Source organism: Giraffa tippelskirchi, chromosome 6 (assembly GCF_054371585.1).
Source record: "Giraffa tippelskirchi isolate mGirTip1 chromosome 6, T2T-mGirTip1v1.2.pri, whole genome shotgun sequence".
NCBI classification, from domain to species: Eukaryota; Metazoa; Chordata; class Mammalia; order Artiodactyla; family Giraffidae; genus Giraffa; species Giraffa tippelskirchi.
The window spans coordinates 71,125,995-71,149,931 of record NC_137280.1 but is presented as its reverse complement, the minus strand read 5'-3'; the positions used below and the strand labels follow the sequence as shown (position 1 = coordinate 71,149,931).

Here is a 23,937-nt window from a genome sequence, read left to right as displayed (position 1 = left end):
CTCCACACCCTCTCCGGCATTTATTGCTTGTAGTCTTTTGGATAGCAGTCATTCTGACAGGCGTGAAATGGTACCTCACTGTGGTTTTGATTTGCATTTCTCTGATAATGAGTGATGTTGAGCATCTTTTCATGTGTTTGTTAGCCATCTGTATGTCTTCTTTGGAGAAGTGTCTATTTAGCTCTTTGGTCCACTTTTTGATTGGGTCATTTATTTTTCTGGAATTGAGCTACAGGTGTTGCCTGTATATTTTTGAGATTAATTGTTTGTCTGTTGCTTCATTGGCTATTATTTTCTCCCATTCCGAAGGCTGTCTTTTCACCTTGCTTATAGTTTCCTTTGTTGTGCAATAGCTTTTCATTTTAATTAGGTCCCATTTGTTTATTTTTTATTTTATTTTCAATATTCTGGGAGGTGGATCATAGAGGATCCTGCTGTGGTTTATGTTGGAGAGTGTTTTGTCTATGTTTTCTTCTAGGAGTTTTATAGTTTCTGGTCTTACTTTTAGATCTTTAATCCATTTTGAGTTTATTTTTGTGTATGGTGTTAGAAAGTGTTCTAGTTTCATTCTTTTACAAGTGGTTGACCAGTTTTCCCAGAACCACTTGTTAAAGAGATTGTTTTTTCTCCATTATATATTCTTGCTCCCTTTGTCGAAGATAAGGTGTCCATAGGTGCGTGGATTTATCTCTGGGCTTTCTATTTTGTTCCACTGATCTATATTTCTGTCCTTGTGCCAGTACCATGCTGTCTTGATGACTGTGGCTTTGTAGTAGAGCCTGAAGTCAGGCAGGTTGATTCCTCCAGTTCCATTCTTCCTTCTCAAGATTGCTTTGGTTATTCAAGGTTTTTTGTATTTCCATACAAATTGTGAAATTATTTTTTCTAGTTCTCTGAAGAATACCGTTGGTAGCTTGATAGGGATTGCATTGAATCTATAGATTTCTTTGGGTAGTATACTCATTTTCACTATATTGATTCTTCTGATCCATGAACATGGTATATTTCTCCATCTATTTGTGTCCTATTTGATTTCTTTCACCAGTGTTTTATGGTTTTCTATAGTGGAGGTGATGGAATTCCGGTTGAGCTATTTCAAATCCTGAAATATGATGCTGTGAAAGTGCTGCACTCAATATGCTAGCAAATTTGGAAAACACAGCAGTGGCCACAGGACTGGAAATGGTCAGGTTTCATTCCAATCCCAAAGAAAGGCAATGCCAAAGAATGCTCAAACTACTGCACACTTGCACTCATCTCACATGTTACTAAAGTAATGCTCAAAATTCTCCAAGCCACGCTTCAGCAATACATGAATCGTGAACTTCCAGGTGTTCAAGCTGGTTTTAAAAAAGGCAGAGGAACCAGAGATCAAATTGCCAACATCTGCTGGATCATCGAAAAAGCAAGAGAGGTCCAGATAAACATCTATTTCTGCTTTATTGACTATGCGAAAGCATTTTACTGTGTGGATCACAATAAACTGTGGAAAATTCTGAAAGAGATGGGAATACCAGACCATGTGACCTGTCTCTTGAGAAACCTGTATGCAGGTCAGGAAGCAACAGTTAGAACTGGACATGGAACAACAGGCTGGTTCCAAATAGGAAAAGGTGTATGTCAAGGCTGTATATTGTCACCCCGCTTATTTAACTTATATGCAGAGTACATCATGAGAAACCCTGGGCTTGAAGAAACACAAGCTGGAATCAAGATTGCTGGGAGAAATATCAGTCACCTCAGATATGCAGATGACACCACTCTTATGGCAGAAAGTGAAGAAGAACTAAAGGGCCTCTTGATGAAAGTGAAAGAGGAGAGTGAAAAAGTTGGCTTAAAGCTCAATGTTCAGAAAACTAAGATCATGGCATCTGGTCCCATCACTTCATGGGAAATAGATGGGGAAACAGTGGAAACAGTGTCAGACTTTATTTTTGGGGGCTCCAAAATCACTGCAGATGGTGATTGCACCATGAAATTAACAGACGCTTACTCCTTGGAAGGAAGGTTATGGCCAACCTAGATAGCATATTTAAAAGCAGAGATATTACTTTGCCAACAAAGGTCCGTCTAGTCAAGGCTATGGTTTTTCCAGTGGTCATGTATGGATGTGAGAGTTGGACAGTGAAGAAAGCCGACTGCCACAGAATTGATGCTTTTGAACTGTGGTGTTGGAGAAGACTCTTGAGAGTCCCTTGGACTGCAAGGAGATCCAATCAATCCGTCCTAAAGAGATCAATCCTGGGTGTTCATTGGAAGGATTGATGTTGAAGCTGAAACTCCAATACTTTAGCCACCTCATGCGAAGAGTTGACTCATTGGAAAAGACCCTGATGCTGGGTAGGATTGGGGGCGGGAGGAGAAGGGGACAACAGAGGATGAGATGGTTGGATGGCATTACTGACTTGATTGACATGGGTTTGGGTACACTCTGGGAGTTGGTGATGGACAGAGAGGCCTGGCGTGCTGCAGTTCATGGGGTCACAAAGAGTCAGTCTCGACTGAGCGACTGAACTGAACTGAGCTGATATATAGGTCTTTTGTTTCTTTAGGTGGATATATTCCTAAGTATTTTATTCTTTTCGTTGAGATGGTGAGTGGAATTATTCCTTAATTTCTCTTTCTGTTTTCTCATTGTTTGTGTATAGGAATGCAAGGGATTTCTCTGTGTTAATTTTATATCCTGCAACTTTTCTACATTCATTGATTAGCTCTAGTAATTTTCTGATGGAGTCTTTAGGGTTTTCTATGTAGAGGATCATGTCATCTGCAAACAGTGAGAGTTTTACTTTTTCTTTTCCAATCTGGACTCCTTTTATTTCTTTTACTGCTCTGATTGCTGTGTCCAAAACTTCCAAAACTATGTTGAATAGTAGTGGTGAGAGTGGGCACCCTTGTCTTGTTCCTGATTTTGGGGAAAATGCTTTCAGTTTTTCACCATTTAGGATAATGTTTGCCATGGGTTTGTCATATATAGCTTTTATTATGTTGAGGTCTATTCCTTCTATTCCTGCTTTTTGGAGGGCTTTTATCATAAATGCATGTTGAATTTTGTCAAAGGCTTTCTCTGCATCTATTGAAATAATCATTTGGTTTTTATTTTTCAATTTGTTTATGTGGTGTATTACATTGATTGATTAGCAGATATTGAAGAATTCTTGCATCCCTGGGATAAAGCTCACTTAGTCATGATGTATGATCTTTTTAATATATTGTTGGATTCTGTTTGCTAAGATTTTGTTAAGGATTTTTGCATCTATGTTCATCAGTGATATTGGCCTGTAGTTTTCTTTTTTTGTAGCATCTTTGCTAGGTTTTGGTATTAGGGTAATGGTGACCTCATAGAATGAGTTTGGAAGTTTACCTTCCTCTGCAATTTTCTGGAAGAGTTTGAGTAGGATAGGTGTTAGCTCTTCTCTAAATTTTTGGTAGAATTCAGCTGTGAAGCCATCTGGTCCTGGGCTTTTGTTTGCTGGAAGATTTCTGATTACAGTTTCAATTTCCATGCTTGTGATGTGTCTGTTAAGATTTTCTATTTCTTCCTGGTTCAGTTTTGGAAAGTTGTACTTTTCTAAGAATTTATCCATTTCTTCCAAGTTGTCCAATTTATTTGCATATAGTTGCTGATAATAGTCTCTTATGATCCTTTGTATTTCTGTGTTGTCTGTTGTGATATCTCCGATTTCATTTCTAATTTTGTTGATTTGATTCTTCTCCCTTTGTTTCTTGATGAGTCTGGCTAATGGCTTGTCAATTTTATTTATCTTCTCAAAGAACCAGCTTTTGGCTTTGTTGATTTTTGCTATGGTCTCTTTTGTTTCTTTTGCATTTATTTCTGCCCTAATTGTTAAGATTTCTTTCCTTCTACTAACCCCGGGGTTCTTCATTTCTTCCTTTTCTAGTTGCTTTAGGTGTAGAGTTAGGTTATTTATTTGACTTTTTTCTTGTTTCTTGAGGTGAGCCTGTATTGCTATGAATCTTCCCCTTAGCACTGCTTTTACCATGTCCCATAGGTTTTGGGTTGTTGTGTTTTCATTTTCTTTTGTTTCTATGCATATTTTGATTTCTTTTTTGATTTCTTATGTGATTTGTTGGTCATTCAGTAGAGTGTTGTTCAGCCTCCATATGTTGGAGTTTTTAATTGTTTTTCTCCTGTAATTGACATCTAATCTTACTGTATTGTGGTCAGAAAAGATGCTTGGAATGATTTCATTTTTTTTGAATTTACCAAGACTAGATTTATGGCCCAGGATGTGATCTATTCTGGAGAAGGTTCCGTGTGTGCATGAGAAAAAGGTGAAATTCATTGTTTTGGGGTGAAATGACCTATAGATATCAGTTAGGTCTAACTTGTATATTGTGTCATTTAAAGTTTGTGTTTCCTTGTTAATTTTCTGTTTAGGTGATCTTTAAAGAAATACCCAGGAGTAGAATTGCTAGATTAAATGGTAGCTCAATTTTTAATTTTTTGAGGAAACTCCTTACTGTTTTCCATAGTGATTGGAACACTTTAAGGCCCACTAACAGTATACTAGGGTTTCCTTTTTGCCATATCCTTACCAAGACATTATTTATTGTCTTTATGGCAATAGCAATTCTGGCAGGTGTGAGGTGATACCTCATTGTGATTTTGACTTGTATTTCCCTGATGGTTAGTGATGCTGAGCATCTTTTCATGTGCTATTGCATGTCTGTATATCTTCTTTGGAACAATGCTTATTCAGGGCCTCGGTTCATTTTTAAATAAGATTGGTTTTTTAATGTACTGAGTTGTATTAGTCCTTTATGTATTTAAGCCTTTGTCAGACATACTGTTTACAGATAACTTCTCTCATTCAGGAGGTTGCCTTTTCAATTTGTTGAAGATTTCTTATGCTATGCAAAAAATAAATGAAAGATATTCTGTGTTCAAGTATTGGAAAAAATAATATTGTTAAAATGCCCGTGCTACCCAAAGAAAGAGAAGGAAATGGCAACCCACTCCAGTATGCTTGCCTGGAAAATTCCATGGATGCAGGAGCCTGATGGGCTATAGTCCATGGAGTCAGAAAGAGTCAGACACGACTAAGCGACTTCACTTTCAACCAAAGAAATCTATAGATTCATTTCAATTTCTATCAAAATTTTGATCTTTTTTTTTCCCCACAGAACTAGAACAATGCTCCTAAAATTTTATCAAACCACAAAAGACCCCAAACAGCTAAAGCAATCATGAGGGAAAAAAGAACAAATGTGTAGATATAATGCTACTTGAGAAGCGCGGCAGCTGCAATGAAACCCGCAGAAATGCGGCTGAGAGGAGCTACCCCACGCCCAAGGCCAGGGGCGGCGGCCGAGAGGAGCTACCCTACATCCTAGGTCAGGGGCAGTGGCCGAGAGGAGCTACCCTATGTCCAAGGAGCGGGGGGCTGTGTGGGTGCAGGAGGGCCGAGGGGAGCTGCTCTACGTTCAAGGTCAGGAAGGACAGCCGTGAGGAGACACCCCTTGTCTGAGGTAAAGAGCAGAGGCTGCGCTTTGTTTGAGTAGCCTGAAGAGAAACCCCATGTCCAAGGTAAGAGAGACACAAGTAAGACAGTAGGTGTTGCGAGAGGGCATCAGAGGGCAGACACACTGAAACCATAATCACAGAAAACTAGCCAATCTGATCACACAGACCACAGACTTTTCTAACTCAATGAAACTAAGCCGTACCGTGAGGGGTCACCCAAGATGGACGGGTCATGGTGGAGAGGTCTGACAGAATGTGGTCCACTGGAGAAGGACGTGGCTAACCACTTCAGTATTCTTGCCTTGAGAACCCCATGAACAGTATGAAAAGACAAAATGATAGGATACTGAAAGAGGAACTCCTCAGGTCAATGGGTGCCCAATATACTACTGGAGATCAGTGTAGAAATAACTCCAGAAAGAATGAAGGGATGAAGCCAAAACAAAAACAATACCCAGTTGTGGAGGTGACTGGTGATAGAAGCAAGGTCTGAAGCTGTAAAGAGCAATATTGCATAGGAACCTGGAATATTAGGTCCATGAATCAAAGCAAATTGGAAGTGGTCAAACAGGAGATGGCAAGAGTGAATGTCGACATTCTAGGAGTCAGCGAACTAAGATGGACTGGAATGGGTTAATTTAACTCAGATGACCATTATACCTACTACTGTGGGCAGGAATCCCTTAGAAGAAATGGAGTAGCCATCATGGTCAACAAAAGAGTCCAAAATGCAGTACTTGGATGCAATCTCAAAAACGACAGAATGATCTCTGTTTGTTTCCAAGGAAAACCATTCAATATCACAGTAACCCAAGCCTATGCCCCAACCAGCAATGCTGAAGAAGCTGAAGTTGAACAGTTCTATGAAGACCTACAAGACCTTTTAGAATTCACACCCAAAAAAGATGTCCTTTTCATTATAGGGGACTGGAATGCAAAAGTAGGAAGTCAAGAAACACCTGGAGTAACAGGCAAATTTGGCCTTGGGGTACAGAATGAAGCACGGCAAAGGCTAATCGAGTTTTGCCAATAGAAGATACTGGTCATAGCAAACACTCTCTTCCAACAACACAAGAGAAGACTCTACACATGGGCATCACCAGATGGTCAACACCGAAATCAGATTAATTATATTCTTTGCAGCCAAAGATGGAGAAACTCTATACAGTCTGCAAAAACAAGACTGGGAGCTGACTGTGGCTCAGATCATGAACACCTTATTGCCAAATTCAGACTTAAATTGAAGAAAGTAGGGAAAACCACTAGACCATTCAGGTATGACCTAAATCAAATCCTTTATAATTATACAGTGGAAGTAACAAATAGATTTAAAGGACTAGATCGTATAGACAGAGTGCCTGACGAACTATGGACGGAGGTTTGTGACATTTACAGGAGACAGGGATCAAGACCATCCCCATGGAAAAGAAATGCAAAAAAGCAAAATGGCTGTCTGAGGAGGCCTTACAAATAGCTGTGGAAAGAAGAGAAATGAAAAGCAAAGGAGAAATGGAAAGATATTCACATTTGAATGCAGAGTTCCAAAGAATAGCAAGGAGAAATAAGAAAGCCTTCCTCAGTGATCAATGCAAAGAAATGGAAGAAAACAGCAGAATGGGAAAGACTAGAGGTCTCTTCAAGAAAATTAGAGATACCAAAGGAACATTTCATGCAAAGATAGGCTCGATAAAGGACAGAACTGGTATAGACCTAACAGAAGCAGAAGATATTAAGAAGAGGTGGCAAAACTACACAGAAGAACTATACAGAAAAGACCCAGATAATCACGATGGTGTGATCACTCACCTGGAGCCAGACATCCTGGAATGTGAAGTCAAGTGGGCCTTAGAAAGCATCACTATGAACAAAGCTAGTGGAGGTGATGGAATTCCACTTGAGCTATTTCAAATCCTGAAAGATGATGCTGTGAAGGTGTTGCACTCAATATGCCAGCAAATCTGGAAAACTCAGCAGTGGCCACAGGACCAGAAAAGGTCATCCCAACCCCAAAGAAAGGCAATGCCAAAGAATGTTCAAACTACCACACAATTGCACTTATCTCACACGCTAGTAAAGTAATGCTCCAAATTCTCCAAGCCAGGCTTCAGCAATACGTGAACCGTGAACTTCCAGATGTTCAAGCTGGTTTTAGAAAAGGCAGAGGAACCAGAGATCAAATTGCCAACATCCGTTGGATCATCGAAAAAGCAAGAGAGTTCCAGAAAAACATCTGTTTCTGCTTTATTCACTATGCCAAAGCCTTTGACTGTGTAGGTCACAATAAACTGTGGAAAATTCTGAAAGAGATGGGAATACCAGACCATCTGACCTGCCTCTTGAGAAACCTGTATGCAGGTCAGGAAGCAATAGTTAGAACTGGACATGGAATAACAGACTGGTTCCAAATAGGAAAAGGAGTATGTCAAGGCTGTATATTGTCACCCTGCTTATTTAACTTCTATGCAGAGTACATCATGAGAAACGCTGGGCTGGAAGAAACACAAGCTGGAATCAAGATTGCTGGGAGAAATATCAGTAACCTCAGAAATGCAGATGACACCACCCTTATGGTAGGAAGTGAAGAGGAACTAAAAAGCCTTTTGATGAAGGTGAAAGAGGAGAGTGAAAAAGTTGGCTTTAAGTTCAACATTCAGAAAATTAAGATCGTGGCATCTGGTCCCATCACTTCATGGGAAATGGATGGGGAAACTGTGTCAGACTTTATTTTGGGGGGCTCCAAAATCACTGCAGATGGTGATTGCAGCCATGAAATTAAAAGATGCTTACTCTTTGGAAGTAAGGTTATGACCAGCCTAGATAGCATATTTAAAAGCAGAGACATTACTTTGCTAACAAAGGTCCGTCTAGTCAAGGCTATGGTTTTTCCAGTGGTCATGTATGGATGTGAGAGTCCACCCTAAAGGAGATGAGTCCTGGGTGTTCATTGGAAGGACTGATGTTGAAGTTGAAACTCCAATCCTTTGGCCACCTGATGTGAAGAGCTGACTCATTTGAAAAGACCCTGATGCTGAGAAAGATTGAATGCAGAAGGAGAAGGGGATGACAGACAATGAGATGGCTGGATGGCATCACTTGTCCAATGGGCATGAATTTGGGTAAACTCCTGGTATTGGTGATGGACAGGGAGGCCTGGCATGCTGCGATTCATGGGTTTGCAAAGAGTCAAACACGACTGAGTGACTGAACTGAACTGAACTGAATGCTACTTCACTTCAAACTATGCAATATAGCTATAGTAATCAATAGAGCATGGTACTTGTACAAAAATAGACACAAAGAACACTGGAATAACATAGAAAACACAGAAATAAACCCATTCACAAATGGTCAACTAATCTACAACAAAAAAGGCAAGAATGTAAAATGTGAAAAAGACACAATCTCTTCAATAAGTGAGGTTGGGAAAACCGGACAGCTACATGCTAAAAAATGAATGGTCTCCCATCCACGTACTAACCAGGCCTGACCCTGCTTAGCTTCCGAGATCAGACGAGATCGGGTGCATTCAGGGTGGTATGGCATGGAAGCATATAAATTATCATATGTGAAACGAATCACTAGTCCAGGTTCAATGCATGATACAGGGTTCTCGGGGCTGGTGCACCGGGATGACCTGGAGGGATGGGATGGGGAGGGAGGTGGAAGGGGGGTTCTGGAGGGGGAAAACATGTACACCCATGGTGGATTCATGTCAATGTATGGCAAAACAAATACAATATTGTAAAGTTAAAAAAATAATAATAAAGTTTGGTAATTAAAAAAAAAATGAATGGTCAACCATTTCTCACATCATATGCAAAAATAAACTCAAAATGGATTGAAGCTTAAACTTAAGACTTGAAATTGTAAAATCTCCTAGGAGAAAGTATAGGTAGTATGCTCTTTGACATCATTCTCAGCAATATTTGGGGGGGGGCATCTGTCTCCTCAGTCAAAAATAACAAAAGCAAAAATAAACAAATGGGACCACAATTGGTTTTTTATCTAAGAATAAACTTTTATTATTCCATCAATATGATTCTCCAAAAAAATGAAAGCACATTGTAATGATGTCTTAGTCTTCACCATCGGTATTTCTTTTTCATGTATTTGAAAGTACATTTTATTCATAAAAAGAAATCTGAAAGGTTACTTTGGTTTTAAAAATTAATATTTAAAGTGTTAATATTGTAAAGTTCTTTTGCTTTTGAACTTACAAATTTAATTTACAAATCATTTTATGTTCTACTCTACTTACAAATATAGAAAATACTAGCAAAACTTTAAAGTCAGCCTTTACACCTTAATGTCCATTAAACATTTTAAACATTACAAATTTAATGTGCTCATATTTAATTTTAAGTATTTTAATTCTCTAGTAAGCTAAGCTTCCCAAGCACTTAACCAACTTCTATAAATTTAATAAATCAAAATTATAAGATGTCCTAATACTTTTCACAGATGTAGTAAAATTTTCCTAGACTATTCAACTGAGAATGACAAGCAAAATCAAATTTTCAATTCCACATTTTAAGTTGCAATCGATTTAATCTACTAGGTACTCAACAATGTCAAATTATACTTTAATATGCCAAATTCTCCTGTTACAAGTGATTAAAATGTCAAATAAGCTCAGATTATTTTCAAACTTAACATGAAAATATTAACACCATGAGTTATAATTCACTTCATCATTTTCCAGAATTAAGTCTATTATTCCCTGCAGTTAAACCACTCACTCACACTTCAGTTCATTCGTACAACCTTCATTCAGTATGTCTGTAAACTCTGCCTTCTCCAGGCTTGTCTGAAAATGCAAATATTAGGTAGGGGCAGTATTTTAAGATCAATCACACTTTATTTTTTCTTGATCTGAGGGAGCTAAGGTGGAGAGAAAATCTTTGGACTTCTCCAAAAGGTAACAAAAATGTTCCATATGAATAAGCAGAGTGTTCAGAGACCAACTTTGCTTAATCATGGGGCTACTGGCTTTGTTTGAGGGAGAAGTAATCTTTCCAGGCTGTGTGTAACATAGTTGGAACACAAGTCCTCTCTCTGAGCTTAGTCTCCCATTTATCCAACCACCTCCTCTGTGACCCACATTGCTGAAAAGAGAAAAAGAAAAATGTTTTCCGAGGGGTCCAAGTGTGTGTGTGCACTTAGTCATGTCCGACTCTTTGTGACCCCGTGGATTATAGCCTGCCAGGCTCCTCTGTCCATGGGATTTTCCAGGCGAGAATACTGGAGTGGGTTGCCATTTTCTTCTCCAGGGGATCTTCCCTACCCAGGGACTGAACCTGTGTCTCTTATGTCTCCTGCACCGGCAGGCGGGTTCTTTACCAACTGGGAAGCCCCAAAGGGCCCCTGTAGTGTTAGATAAATACATTTGTGGAAACCTGTGCATTTTATGTAACATCCACCCCATCCCAAAGCCCCTTGTAAGGCTGTTTTTGCACAAGTTTAATCATTGCTTGAGACTAGAAGGGGAAGAGTGACTGTTGTAGGAAGCGCTGCTATGAATTGGAGGTACAATCTGAACAAAGGCAGAAAGAGGAAAACTTGAACACTAGATTCCCAGCTAGAATCACAGTCAGGCAGCATGAATTCGTTAAATTCATTAGGGAGGGTGAACTTGCATTTAATATCATTTACATACTAAAGGAGAAACAGGTGAAACCAACCTGCAAGGTTAAAACAAATATAATAAAGAATGTCTGAATGAAAAGCTTTAGTCCTAAAATGAGCACATTTCCAGCCATTTGGAAAACTATTTTCCGAGTATTTCAAACAGCCTAAGTTTTGCTGTAGAATAATACATTATTACAGAAAGCTTCAAATCCATTTTCTTTAAATGGAAACAGGTCCAGAAAAGTTAGGTGATTTTTTTTCCAACATCATACAACTTGGTAATATTAGAACCTTGATTAAAACTAAGTTTAACAAAAATGTCCAGAATGGAGTTTTACTGTACTGCTTTTTGAGTTAACATCTAACTTTCCATCCTTTGCCACACCATGATTATGGCTATGAGTTTTAAAAACTAAATTAAAATGGGATTTGTTATTTTTCTTATTTGTTTCATGACATGTTTAATTTTCATTTATAAATGATCATCTGAATCAAGTTTTATCTCTCAAGGGCCACATGACTTGAGGACAGTTTTGGACTTGGCTGTTTTTGTCACATCCTTAGTGTTCTCTAATTAGCCAGATTGCTCTCTTTTCTTTTAAAGCCTAATTTTTTAAAAGCATTCTGTATGCAGCTTTGTGTTCTTCCCCATTAAGTAAGTTTGTCTTCTTGTTGGCTGGTTTTACTGTGTTTGCTCCAATTTCTTTTCTCTCAAGTGAAGAGCTTCAAAACTTTATTTCTTTTAACGATGCCCTATACATCTTAATGGGTATGCATTTTGTTTCATTTGCTTTCCCACTCTTTTATTCTTAGTATAAACTTTTCTAGCCTACAAATAAATGTGGGTATAAAAAAATAAGAACAAACAAAAAATTTGGTAGTATTCTGAGACCGTCTGTTTAATTTCGGCATCAGGATTCTTTTTCGTTGTAGTTATCTTGTTTGCTAGTGAAATATGTAGTTACTATAAATCTAACATATTTCCAAACAATTTGTTTCATTTTATTTTGGGAATCTGGGAGACCTCTTTCTAGAACATTTTCCTGTTGCATCTTACAAAAACCTGATCTAATAGACATCATTAGTATTATCAGGGAGTTCAAGCACCACTAAGCGGCAGTACTAAAGACTACATACATTTCTCACTTCCTCCTCCAAAATGTTCTAGTGGTCATATCTATCTCCAGTCTTTTCAGAAGACCATAATTATGATTGAGAGTCAATAGAGAAAGCATTCTTTTTTAACGGATATCATCTATCTAATAAAGGTCAATTGCTTGAAAAGACAGTTGTTGTTTTCTCATTTTGAATATTTGTGATATAAGGATTTCAGAAGCATACCAAACAATTCTGAGTATTCTTAATAAAATAAACTGCACATTCAGTCACATTTTCATAATACCTAAAATCTACCATCATGAACAGTAATTACCAAATTACTGTGTTTAATCCATGTGTTATCTCCACTCTCTGTCATTTAAGCTCTAGGTAGGATCAGCTGAAACTCTATTCAATGTTTTGTGTGAGGCTTAATGTTCTACCCCAAACTTATGCAGGTGCAGAGCCTCAGTTTCCTCCTCCTGTTAGACTGTCACTTCATATGATTGTCTTCTCTATATGGTACCCCTCTTTATTCTTCCTATCACAAATTGAAAAACAAATGCCCAGAGTTGTGTTTGAGTTTAGTTAAGTGCTGGAGCTTCAGAGGGCTAGGTTCTCAGCATAATAAAGCCAGTGCTCTTGCATCAGCTTGTGGGAGGCAGGGATATAAAGGTACCTGAGTCATTTCCATTGCATCAGCACTCCCTAGAGCAGAGGAGCCTCTCCTCTGGTAGCATGTGGTCACATTCATGGGTTCTAGCATTTTCCAGTTTAACAAAGAAAACCTTAAAATTACTAGCTTATTTTCCTCCTTTTTATTTTCTTATCTAAGGAGTCTGTTTCTTTGCTATATTGATTTCCAGATTTCATGATGCAGAATTTGGTTTGGGGAGACAAGGGCAAGACCAGATATCTTGTTTGAATTGTATCACTTACACATCCATGTGTTTTGTCTTTCTTTCATATGAATGTGGAGTCCCATCTGTTTTGTTAATTTTTCTACTTCCTGTGCCTAGAATGTTGCCCAGCATACAGAAGGCATTTAATAATGAAAAGTATAGTTTTCAAGTCTGTTTTTCATAAGCAATTACATTTATACCATTTCCTAACCATGAGCATGGATAAAATCTATTAGCCCAGAGAAAGAAAACAGGAGGGCAGAAGGATCTATTATTTATTTTGTGCCCCTTAAATTTCAGGCACTCTATTAGGCATATTATATTTACCTGAATGTATAATTTAATTCTCATAACTTCTCAACAGAGTAATCACATTTAGAAATAAGGAAACATTAGCCTAGCTATGTTAGGCAAGTTCTCCAAAGTCTCATAGATAGCAAACAGCCAAGTAGAATACAAATTCAAAAATCATTTTTCCTGACTTTTATGGTTTTTCATACTGATTTTCTAATTTGATCAACACAATACAATAGCAATATTTGATCAGCCCTACAATAGCATGTGGCCTTCCCTGTTGGCTCAGTGGTAAGAGTCTGCCTGCTAATGTAGGAGACACGGGTTGGATCTCTGAGTCAGGAAGATCACCTGGAGGAGGAACTGGCAACCTGCTCCAGTATTCTTGCCTGGAAAATCCCATGGACAGAGTAGCCTGGCAGGCTACAGTCCGTGGCGTCACAGAGAGTCAGACACGCCTTCATGAATAAGCAGCAACAAAAATAGCATATATCCATTTGCTGACAAAGAAACTGAGACCAGGAGAGGAGAAATAATGTCTCCATAGTGGCGTGACCATGTGTCCTTGAATACAGTTTCTTTGATGGTATGTTAGAACCCTCTTCCTCAGACTGTGACAGATATTCAACATCAACAACACATGGTAGCTGATTGCAAATACCATGTCTGAGGGTCCACTTCAGGAAGACTGGGAATTATACAAGTAGTTTGTCACTCAAGAGCCAAATGAGATCTCTGGATGGTATAAATCCAGTGAAGATGACATGGAACCCAGATCATATATGACAAGAATTTCAAGTTAACACACCAGCCTAAAACCTGTTCACTATAATCATTGTTACTGATCTTCTTAGAATATTACTAATGTAAACTTCAGAGGCCCAGGGAAGAGATGACACATTAGAATTTAAGGTTTGGAAAATCTTGGCACATGGTTTCAGGACAGAGCAGAATCTATCACAGAAATTATGATTTCCCTTTGCTTCTTTTCCATCTAAAATGAAACAAAGGATGATGGAAGATGCTCTTGGCATTCTGTTAATGGATGCTAATTAAAGTCTTGCTTTGGACAAAAGAAAACAGATGAAGAGGCAGAAGACAATAGAACCTCACAGATGGACTCATGGAATAAGCAAGGTGGGCTGGAGAGGGCTTTGGTGATTAAGACACAACACTGTGGAACTTTCAGGAGCTGAAGCTATTCTGTTCTTCATCTTGACACAGTATGAAAGTAATTATTCATATGTAAATTGCATGATTTTTTTTCTCTATCCTTAAAAATATGGGCTTATTCACTGTAAATACAAACCCTTAACAAACTAATCCAACTGAACGTTACTCTGTAGCTTCTTTGTTAAAATTTTCTCCTGTCTTTTTTGTTTTCTGTGTTTAATGGCACTTTCCTTTTAGATGTGACTTTGCAAATAAGAAAGCATGCAACATCTGGAACTGCTTAAAATCAATTTCTTTTCTCCTTTATTTTTTTTTTGTTCTATAACTAAAAATGGACTTTCCAATTCACATCATGCTTGTCTCCCTCTCTCTCCTTTATAAAATAAATAAATAAATGCCATCTGGTCTAACAGCTCAGTTGCCAATTACAAGCCTGAGGCAATCCAAAACTGCCAGATAGTCAATGCAGAAAATATGGTTTCAAGAAGAAATGCTAACAGAGCCCTTGCTGCAGTATGGCTCGGCACTCTGCCAAATTACCACCCCATGAAGATACTGTCTTATCTCCTAGGGACTTGCAAGAAATCTTGGCATCTACATTATGGTATATCAGCACCTTGACTTATCTTAATGAAGATGTCTTGAAAACTCAGTTGTTTCATAGCTAGTGAAACATACTGACATCTCAGAAAATCAGATCCGCACTCTTTGGATGGAGCTCTGAAATTTGCAAGTGACTACATTTTCAAGTGTTTCATTTTCTTGGGATCACAGATCCTTTTTGGTCACAGCCAGAGGGGAATAGCAGTATCTCCCTGTTGTGTCCAGGTGAACTAAGGTCATTGGGTCCACTGATAGTAGTTATTCACTTAAGGTGAGTCTCATCACAAAATGGTAACTTAGTCTACCTAACCTGAGTACTAGTTTGGTTGTTTATTCAAATACATCAATGAAAGGTTTAGAGACACCATGGAGCCCTCATCTCCCTTTTTTTCCCATGTATAAATGAAGACAAAAAATCCTAAAAATTCTACTCCCAGTATTGACCCTTTCCCATCTTCACTTCCACTCTCAGAAAGTGAAAGTGTTAATCACTCAGTTGTGTCCGACTCTTTGCGACCCCATAGACTGTAGCAGACCAGGGTCCTCAAACCATGAGATTTCCCAGGCAAGAATACTGGAGCAGGTTGTCAGTTCCTTCTCCAGGGGATATTTCTGACCCAGAGGTGGAACCTGGGTCTCTTGTATTGCAGGCAGATTCTTTACTGTCTGAGCCATCAGGGCAGCCTACCACTCTCTAGATTCAAGCTATTAAAAAGCCTTTTCTGGTTGCCATTCAAAACCTTACATGCCTTGTGCATGCTCTTATTAAGTCTCTTTTCTCTACATAGTCAGTGTAGCCTTCTGAAAATGTAAGTCATCTGCTTAAAATGTGGCAGTATCTTTCCATTATACTTAAGAATAAAATCCAGGATGCTTAAATTGGCTATAAGTTCCCTATGAACTGATTTTCCCTCTTAGACTATCTTGATCCTTTTACTATTTCTCTCCACAAAATGATCTGTTGGATCCAAAACAGCAACCACCACGTCTACTTTGTTCAAGATTCTTCACAATGTCTGACATACAATAGTCTCCTAACATATCTTCTTTGAATTAATTCAGATTGAATGTTAGTTCTTCAGTTAACATTGAGTTGAATGTTAATTGAACCTGGCAACTGACCAAATTCTTAGTCAAAATTCTTAGCCAAAATTACCTTATCTGTAAAATGAGACAAGCAATCACTTATCAGAGTTTTGATGGGAAGATTAAATGAGAGTATGCTTGTGAAGTTCAGTTGGCTACACATACACAAAAGGCCTCTATAATGTCCCTTCAAATCATGTGTTCTCACTTCATTTTGGTAACTGATGTTTCTTAACCTACATTAAGTATCTTATATGTGCTGTATCTTTCTTCTACCCTAGCAAGTATTATGATCCTTTTGAAGATAAAGAAATTATCTACCTTGTCCCTCCAGCCTAATACCTGCTTGCTGTATGATTCCTAAATAAATATGGGTTAAAAAATAAAACCACAAATACGAGGTGTCCCAACTTTGTGTCCCCAAATGCCTCTGTGGAATATTCCAATCCTGTCTGAGCCAGTCCTTCTTACACCTGATAAGAAATATATTTGAACACTTTGGAAAAACAAAACAAAATCACTTCTTACATGAAAAGGTTAGTATTATATCTACTCTTTTTGCAACTTATTAAAACAGGAAGTAAGGGAACTTAGGTAACTTCTCAAGGCATCATGTCTTCATCTGAGAAATAGAAATAAAAGTAGCCACCACATAAAATTAGGTAGATTAAAATACTCATACAGTACTTATCAAAGAAATGCCCATTAATTTTGTCCTCCCCTCTTCTTATATTAGAATGTAGAAAAAACATCTTACATAGCATTGCAAAATATGCCAAAAAAAAAAAATCTGAAGTAGACCCACTGATAACCACATGCTCATTTTATTACAGAATGAGGTTTGAGTTCCATTCTTCCTTGAAATGCTGCAAACCTTCATGTTCTTCTGTACCTCTCAGTAGAGATGAAGCATGGAAGAAGGTCCTTCCTACCACCCACAGAGAAGCGCTTTGAGCCTTCAGGCATAAGGCCCAATTATCATCTTACCTTGCCTAGATAAAAATGTTGTGATTGCCCATGGAATTAAATATCATCATTTTCAACCTGTTGACATTGATTGGCTTCATGACTTACAATAATATAAAGGATAAAATGGAAATATGAGAGAGCTGAAAGAAATTCCAGGCAGTGGTCTTCATAGCCAAGAGTCATATTTTCACACTCCAGGTGTTTAGAGGAGCATTTTTGTTTACAAAAAAGCAGTAGAATGGTAATTATAGTTGGAGGAGTTGTATTATGTTTGTTAAATTCTTCAGTTATCATAAATATTATAATTTTTCTCATTTCATAACTAACCAAACCTAAATTATTTGTTTATTCAGGCAATGATATCACTATCCATTATTTACTGGGACTTCACTGACTTCATGAATACAGTGTCTTCCTATGAGGAAGCTATACAAAGCACACAATTATCTTGTTCATTAAGATGTAACTGAAGAGAACATCTGTTAGAATTGTGGAAACTTGAATGAAAAAAAAAATAGGCAATGTATTACTTATCACCATGGTTTTCATGTGCATATTGCAATTCAACTAGCAAGCTATCATTACTGGGATGCATTTCATGGAACTTCTTTACTGATATGTGTGTGTGTGTGTGTGTGTGTGTGTGTGTGTGTTTCTGTGTGTGTGTGTACATGTGCACGTAGAGTCATGTGTGTCCACCTCTTTGTGATCCCTGGACTGAGCTCGCCAGGCTCCTCTGTCCATGGAATTTTCTCGGCAAGAATACTGGAGTGAGTTGCCATTTCCTTCTCCAAGAGATCTTCCAGACCCAGGGATCAAACCCACATCACTTGCATCTCTTGCATTGGCAGGCAGTTTATTTACCACTGAGCCACCGGGGAAGCTCCTCTTTACTGAGGCGAACTTAAATTCAAGAACTTATTTAATTTATTCAAAACATTTCTATGGACTTACTATGTGCCAAACACAAGGTCTACTGATCAAAGATACAGAGATGAGTGAGTCATTTTCTTAGCAAAAAAAGTGAAGTGTTCTTTAGGGCCAACATACCACCCTGTGGTAACCTCCATGGGAGAAGTACTAAAAGCACTGATATGTCATCGACTTATAAGAGGTGTTCAGACACCTTGCAGTGGAGGAATCAAGGAAGCAGAAGTTCTGGAAAGAAGAAAATATTTTGGGGGAGAATCTAGATCAATAAGTAGAAACACCGGGGATGATCGTGGGAAGGTAAGAGAGGAAAAAGCAACCATATTTTAGGTGAAAGGAAGGATTATTTAGAAGGCATGGGTGTATGGTTATGCTGTTTTCAGGGAATTTTAAGTCACTTCTTCTGGGTGGAATGTTATGTATGAGGCAGAGTGTGGCAGAAGAGATAAGTTGATGTGATGCAGACCAAATCATTCGAATTATGAAGGGCTTCCTACATTAGGATATGGAGTTGGATTTTGTTTTTCCCAGAAAACTAAAGGGAGTCATCGAAGGATTTTTGACAGAGACGAGATGCCATTGGATGCTGGTTTAAAATCATTAGTGTGAAAAATGTGTGGAGGGAGAAGCGGATAGATCCAGGTGAGAGGCAGAGACCAGATGGAGATGATAGTATAACAACTCAATGAGAAATGATCAGTCTTTTAATACAGGGATATATGCATGGAGGAAATAGGCTCTTCATGGTTTGAACATTAATCACATGTGGTGGTATTTGGCAAGGCTTGGAACTGGGCAACAAGATGGATGGTGCTACCATTGTGAAATATAATAAGAGTGGTAGATTTGGATCACTGTGATAAGGAGTCTGAATATTTTATCTGAAGACATGCTTTATGGTATTAATTATAGTTGCAGTATGAATTTTTTAAAGTGAAGCATACCATATCTTATCTACTCATGAAATCATAGGGTTCTAAATTATTGAGATTTTTCCTTTGTTATATAAAGGAATTAGTGATTTAAAGGGAAATGAGTCATCATCTGTTCCATCAGCCTTACTCTGCAGAAAGTAAAGTAAGGCTCAAGGAGAGAAAAGTATGTCGCCAGAGATTAACAGTCAAGGCTTCTACCAAACTGAACACTGACCAGACTATCTTCAAATCCAGGATCATTTAGAGATCAAGGAAACTTGTCCCTGATTCTTTCACATGTTTCTTCACCTCTTCCTCCACACTCTGAAACCAAAACTACTCATGTAGTCTTCTGAAACTGTTATCTCAAGCCTTGAATCAATCTTAAAGAAAGCTGGAAAAACAAAACAAACATGTTATGTGATTTCCCAGCTTAAAATCTGTTGATGGACAGAAGGCAAAACTTCCAAGTGTGTGTGAAAGCACCTCTAGGATATGTCTTCTGCTGTGTAACCTGCAGTGTTGTCTTTTCAGAGACATCCCTTGCTTCTCTGGAGTTCAAGCACAAGGAGTTGCTGGCAGAGTGTTAAAGGCACTGGCTGTGAGGTTCAAATAGGCTGGAGTTCACCTCCCCAGGGGTGACCCTGGTAAGATACTTCTCTAAGTCTCAGTCTTCTTTTCCATAGAACAGGGATAAGCAAGGAACACACCTTTGGGGAAGTGCAATTGAGAAAGTGTATGTGACATGGCATGGACTTGAAAGCAGGTAAATTTCTCATCCTATCATATTAACACTTATTTAATACTAGTTAATAACTTCATGAGGTTAGGTTTTTCTTATTAAACTTCAAAATCCTTCAAGCTAAGCTTCAACAGTATGTGAACCGAGAACTTCCAGATGTACAAGCTAGATTTAGAAAAGGCAGAGGAACCAGAGCATCTGCTGGATCATAGAAAAAGCAAGAGAATTCTAGAAAAACATCCATTTCTGCTTCACTGACTCTGCTAAAGCCTTTGACTATGTGGATCATAACAAACGGTGGAAAATTCTACAAGAGATGGGAATACCAGACCACCTGATCTGCCTCCTGAGAAATCTGTATGCAGGCCAAGAAGCAACAGTTAAAACTGAGCATGGAACAATGGACTGGTTCCATATAGGGAAAAGAGAACATCAAGGCTGTATATTGTCACTCTGCTTTCTTAACTTATGTGTAGAGTAAATCATGTGAAATGCTGGGCTGGATGAACCACAAGCTGGAATCAAGATTGCCTGGAGAAATATCAATAACCTCAGACATGCAGATGACACCACCCTTATGGCAGAAAGTGAAGAGGAACTAAAGAGTTTCTGGATGAAAGTGAAAGAGGAGAATGAAAAAGCTGGCTTCAAACTCAACATTCAGAAAACTTAGATCATGCCATCCGGTCCCATCACTTCATGGTAAATAGATGGGGAAACAGTTGAAACAGTGACAGGCTTTATTTTCTTGGGCTCCAAAATCACTGCAGATGGTGACTGCAGCCATGAAATTAAAAGAAGCTTGCTCCTTGGGAGAAAAGCTATGACCAACCTAGACAACATATTAAAAAGCAGAGACATCACTTTGCTGACAAAAGTCCATCTAGTTAAAGCTATGGTTTTTCCAGTACTCATTTATGGATGTGAGAGTTGGACCATAAAGAAAGCTGAGCACAGAAGAACTGATGCTTTCCAACTGTGATGCTGGAGAAAACTCTTGAAATTCCCTTGGATTGCAAGGAGATCCAACCAGTCAATCTTAAAGGAAATCAACCCTGAATATTCTTTGGAAGGACTGATGCTGAAGCTGAAGCTCCAATACTTTGGCCACCTGATGTAAACAGTTGACTCATTGGAAAAGACCCTGATGCTGGAAAAGATTGAAGGCAAGAGAAGAAGGGAGTGACAGAGGATGAGATGGTTGGATGTCGTCACCGACTCAATGGACATGAGTTTGAGCAAACTCCGGGAGATAGTGAAAGACAGGGAAGCCTGGTGTGCTGCAGTCCATGAGGTCGCAAAGAGTCGGACAAAACTTAGCAACTGAACAAAGCAAACAATGCTTTTGTCATTTATTTACTTATTTATTTATACCACCTATTTCTCTTTCCCTCACAGGTATGTCAGTTTCATGGGAAAAGGAACTTAGACCAGCTCCAGGAAAACAGAGATGTTAAGAACACAGAGACTAGATGCAGATTTCCCAGGATTCATTCCTGGTTTCATCTCTGAGTAGTTGTGTGACTCAGTAATTTGTTTAACCTATTTCTCATCTGTAAAAATTCAACTAATTATAAAGTGCCTAATTTAGAACAGCATGCTTGCACATAGTAAATTATCTATAAAAGGTATTATTAAAGGTATTAGTCTCATCTTCTCACCTATAACAGTGATTTTGTTGTTGTTCAGTAGCTAAGTCATGTGCAACCCCATGGACCACAACACGCCAGTCTCCCCTGTCCTTCACCATCTCCTGGAGTTTGTTTAAACTCATGTCCATTGAGTCTGTGATCCTATCTAACCACCTCATCCTCTGCTGCCCTCTTCCTCTTTTGCCTTCAGTCTTTCTCAGCACCACGGTCTTTTCCAATGAGTGATAGGCATACAGAAAATACTGAAGACGTGCTAGTGTAGTGCTTGAACTGCAATCAGTGTTCAACAAATGGAGTTTGCACATGTTAGTGTCAATAATACTAGTGCTGGTAAAAAGAAAATAATAATACCATTGCTCATCAACAGCAGCATTAGCAGCTCTGAGTGTCAGGATTTTGTGAAAATCTACAGAAACTGTGAACGCTCCTACTCTTGCTTTACTTTTCTTATTTTCTTTTTCTTCACACACAGATCTCAATGCCTATGAGACATTTCCAGAAAGCATGGAAATACTGAAGTTAATAAGCTAGAGTCCTTGTCCGCAAAGCTCACACTCCAGTGCAGATATAGGCATTTAGAACAATCACTCTGCTCTTATAGAAATAAAGATATAGTGCTTTGGAATCTTAAAGGAAGCAATTCCTCATTCTTCCTAAAGGGGGCAGAATGTTTTCACAGAGTAGGCACCAAATGAATTGCAGTTGGAATAAAAATTAGGAATTCTTCAAGTAAAGAAGACAGGAAGGCGATTCCAGGAAGATAGAAAAGATCGTGATGGTTTAAAAAAATCACTATTCAGGGAAGCATGAGCTATTAGGAGGAACTGCAGCGGTGCACAGAGAGCAGGAAATAGACTGGGGACTCAATTGCTATTGAGGTCAGATCAGCAACTGTACCAATTTTGGGATTGAGTTTTGTAATACAGTCAATGGGGGAATATCAAAGGTTTTTAAAATATGAAAGTCAACTGATCATATTTGAGTTACATTAATTACCTTAAATTAAATTATTAATTTTAATTAATTCATTATAATTAATTAAACAAGAATAGTAAGGGGTTTTTTTTTTTTTGGATGAGCAGAAAAAGAGTAGGTTTTATGATATTCATAATTAGAACTGGGCTCAAGCTGCTTCAGTACGGAAGATAAAAGGGAAGCAGATTTTAAGAGTATTTAGGACAGAGGGTCAAACAAGCTTGGCAGCCCTGGGGATATAGTTATTAAGAGAGGGAGAAAGCCAAAGATGCACTGCTATATCCGTTCTGGAAGGTAATTTCTTTATGCCAGTTGTGTATGTAGGCAACATGAGACCAGAAATAGGTTAGTGGCACACAAGTCTGAATTTGGAAATGCTACTTGTGATTTGTGAGGCAATGATCTGTAAATTTTTAATTTTAATTTGCTAGTGATTTGCTGTTTCCTATATGAATATGTTTGTGGAAGAGTTTTTATATAGGGTAATGATATCAATTTAGTTAGGACAGTGCTGAGTTTTGACATCATCCTTGAGTAATTATTAAATCACCCCCTTTTCTTCACTAAAGTATCCTAGTTTGCATCATAGTTATATGGTTCCTCAGTTGTAAGGAAAACCAAAGCTAAATAATTGAGAATTCTAAACCTCAATTGAAATTTATAATCTACTGTAAGATGTAGACATGTTCAAAATGTTTTTTTTTTGCATGTTACCAGAATGAAGAAAAACAGGAATAAAAAGTGTCAAGATCCCAAAGGAAAGAACCACTTTTAATCTCCATTCCAGCTTCATGGGCAATGCTATTGTGATGCTGAATCAATAAATGACACTTTTTACAAGGGATTGTTATTAAATGTCTTTCCAGGAGGATGGCCTCTGGTCGGGACTAGCATGATGTGCTGGGCTTCCCTGGTGGCTCAGTGGTAAAGAATCCTCCTGTCAATGGAGGAGACGTGGGTTCGATCCCTGGGTTGGGAAGATCTCCTGGAGGAGGAAAGGACAACCAACTCCTGTATTTTTACCCGGAGAATCCCATGGACAGAAGAGCCTGGTGGGCTAAAGTCCATGGGGTCGCAAAGAGTCGGACACGACTTAGCTCATACACACACACACACACACACAGCATAATGTACTAGATACCCTGAGAACCCATCCCAGATGTAGTAAAATGTAGGCATAATTGTCTCCACTTAGAGGTGAGGAACCTAGGACACTGAGAGGTAAAGTATTAATAACTAGTCGCACAGAGGTAGCACTTGAGTTCCTCAAGCCTGACGTCAAAGATGGCTTTCTTTGCATGCCACCAAATTTCTTCCACTTTAGAGAACTAAGCCTCACCTGGAAGGCAGAGAGGAGAGATGCATGAAGCCAGGCCTTAACTGAGGGCCCAGGTACCATGTCTGTGCAGGAGAAGGAAAAAGCCTCTCTTTGGGAGAGGTGATTGCTGTCAAGCACACATGAGTGAAACCCACTCAAAACTGA

The 23,937-nt window shown here is 38.6% G+C and overlaps 1 long non-coding RNA gene across 1 annotated transcript in view; it reads left to right on the top strand.

Annotated features, from left to right (window-relative positions):
• The window catches only part of LOC145508938 (uncharacterized), a 74,284-nt gene extending 50,990 nt beyond the window's left edge, over positions 1-23,294 (top strand). The window contains exons 3-5 of the long non-coding RNA XR_014055701.1: positions 19,620-19,732; positions 21,226-21,455; positions 23,172-23,294. This is a non-coding gene — a long non-coding RNA (uncharacterized LOC145508938). The remainder of the gene's footprint in view (positions 1-19,619; positions 19,733-21,225; positions 21,456-23,171) is intronic.
• The last annotated feature ends 643 nt before the right edge of the window (positions 23,295-23,937 follow it).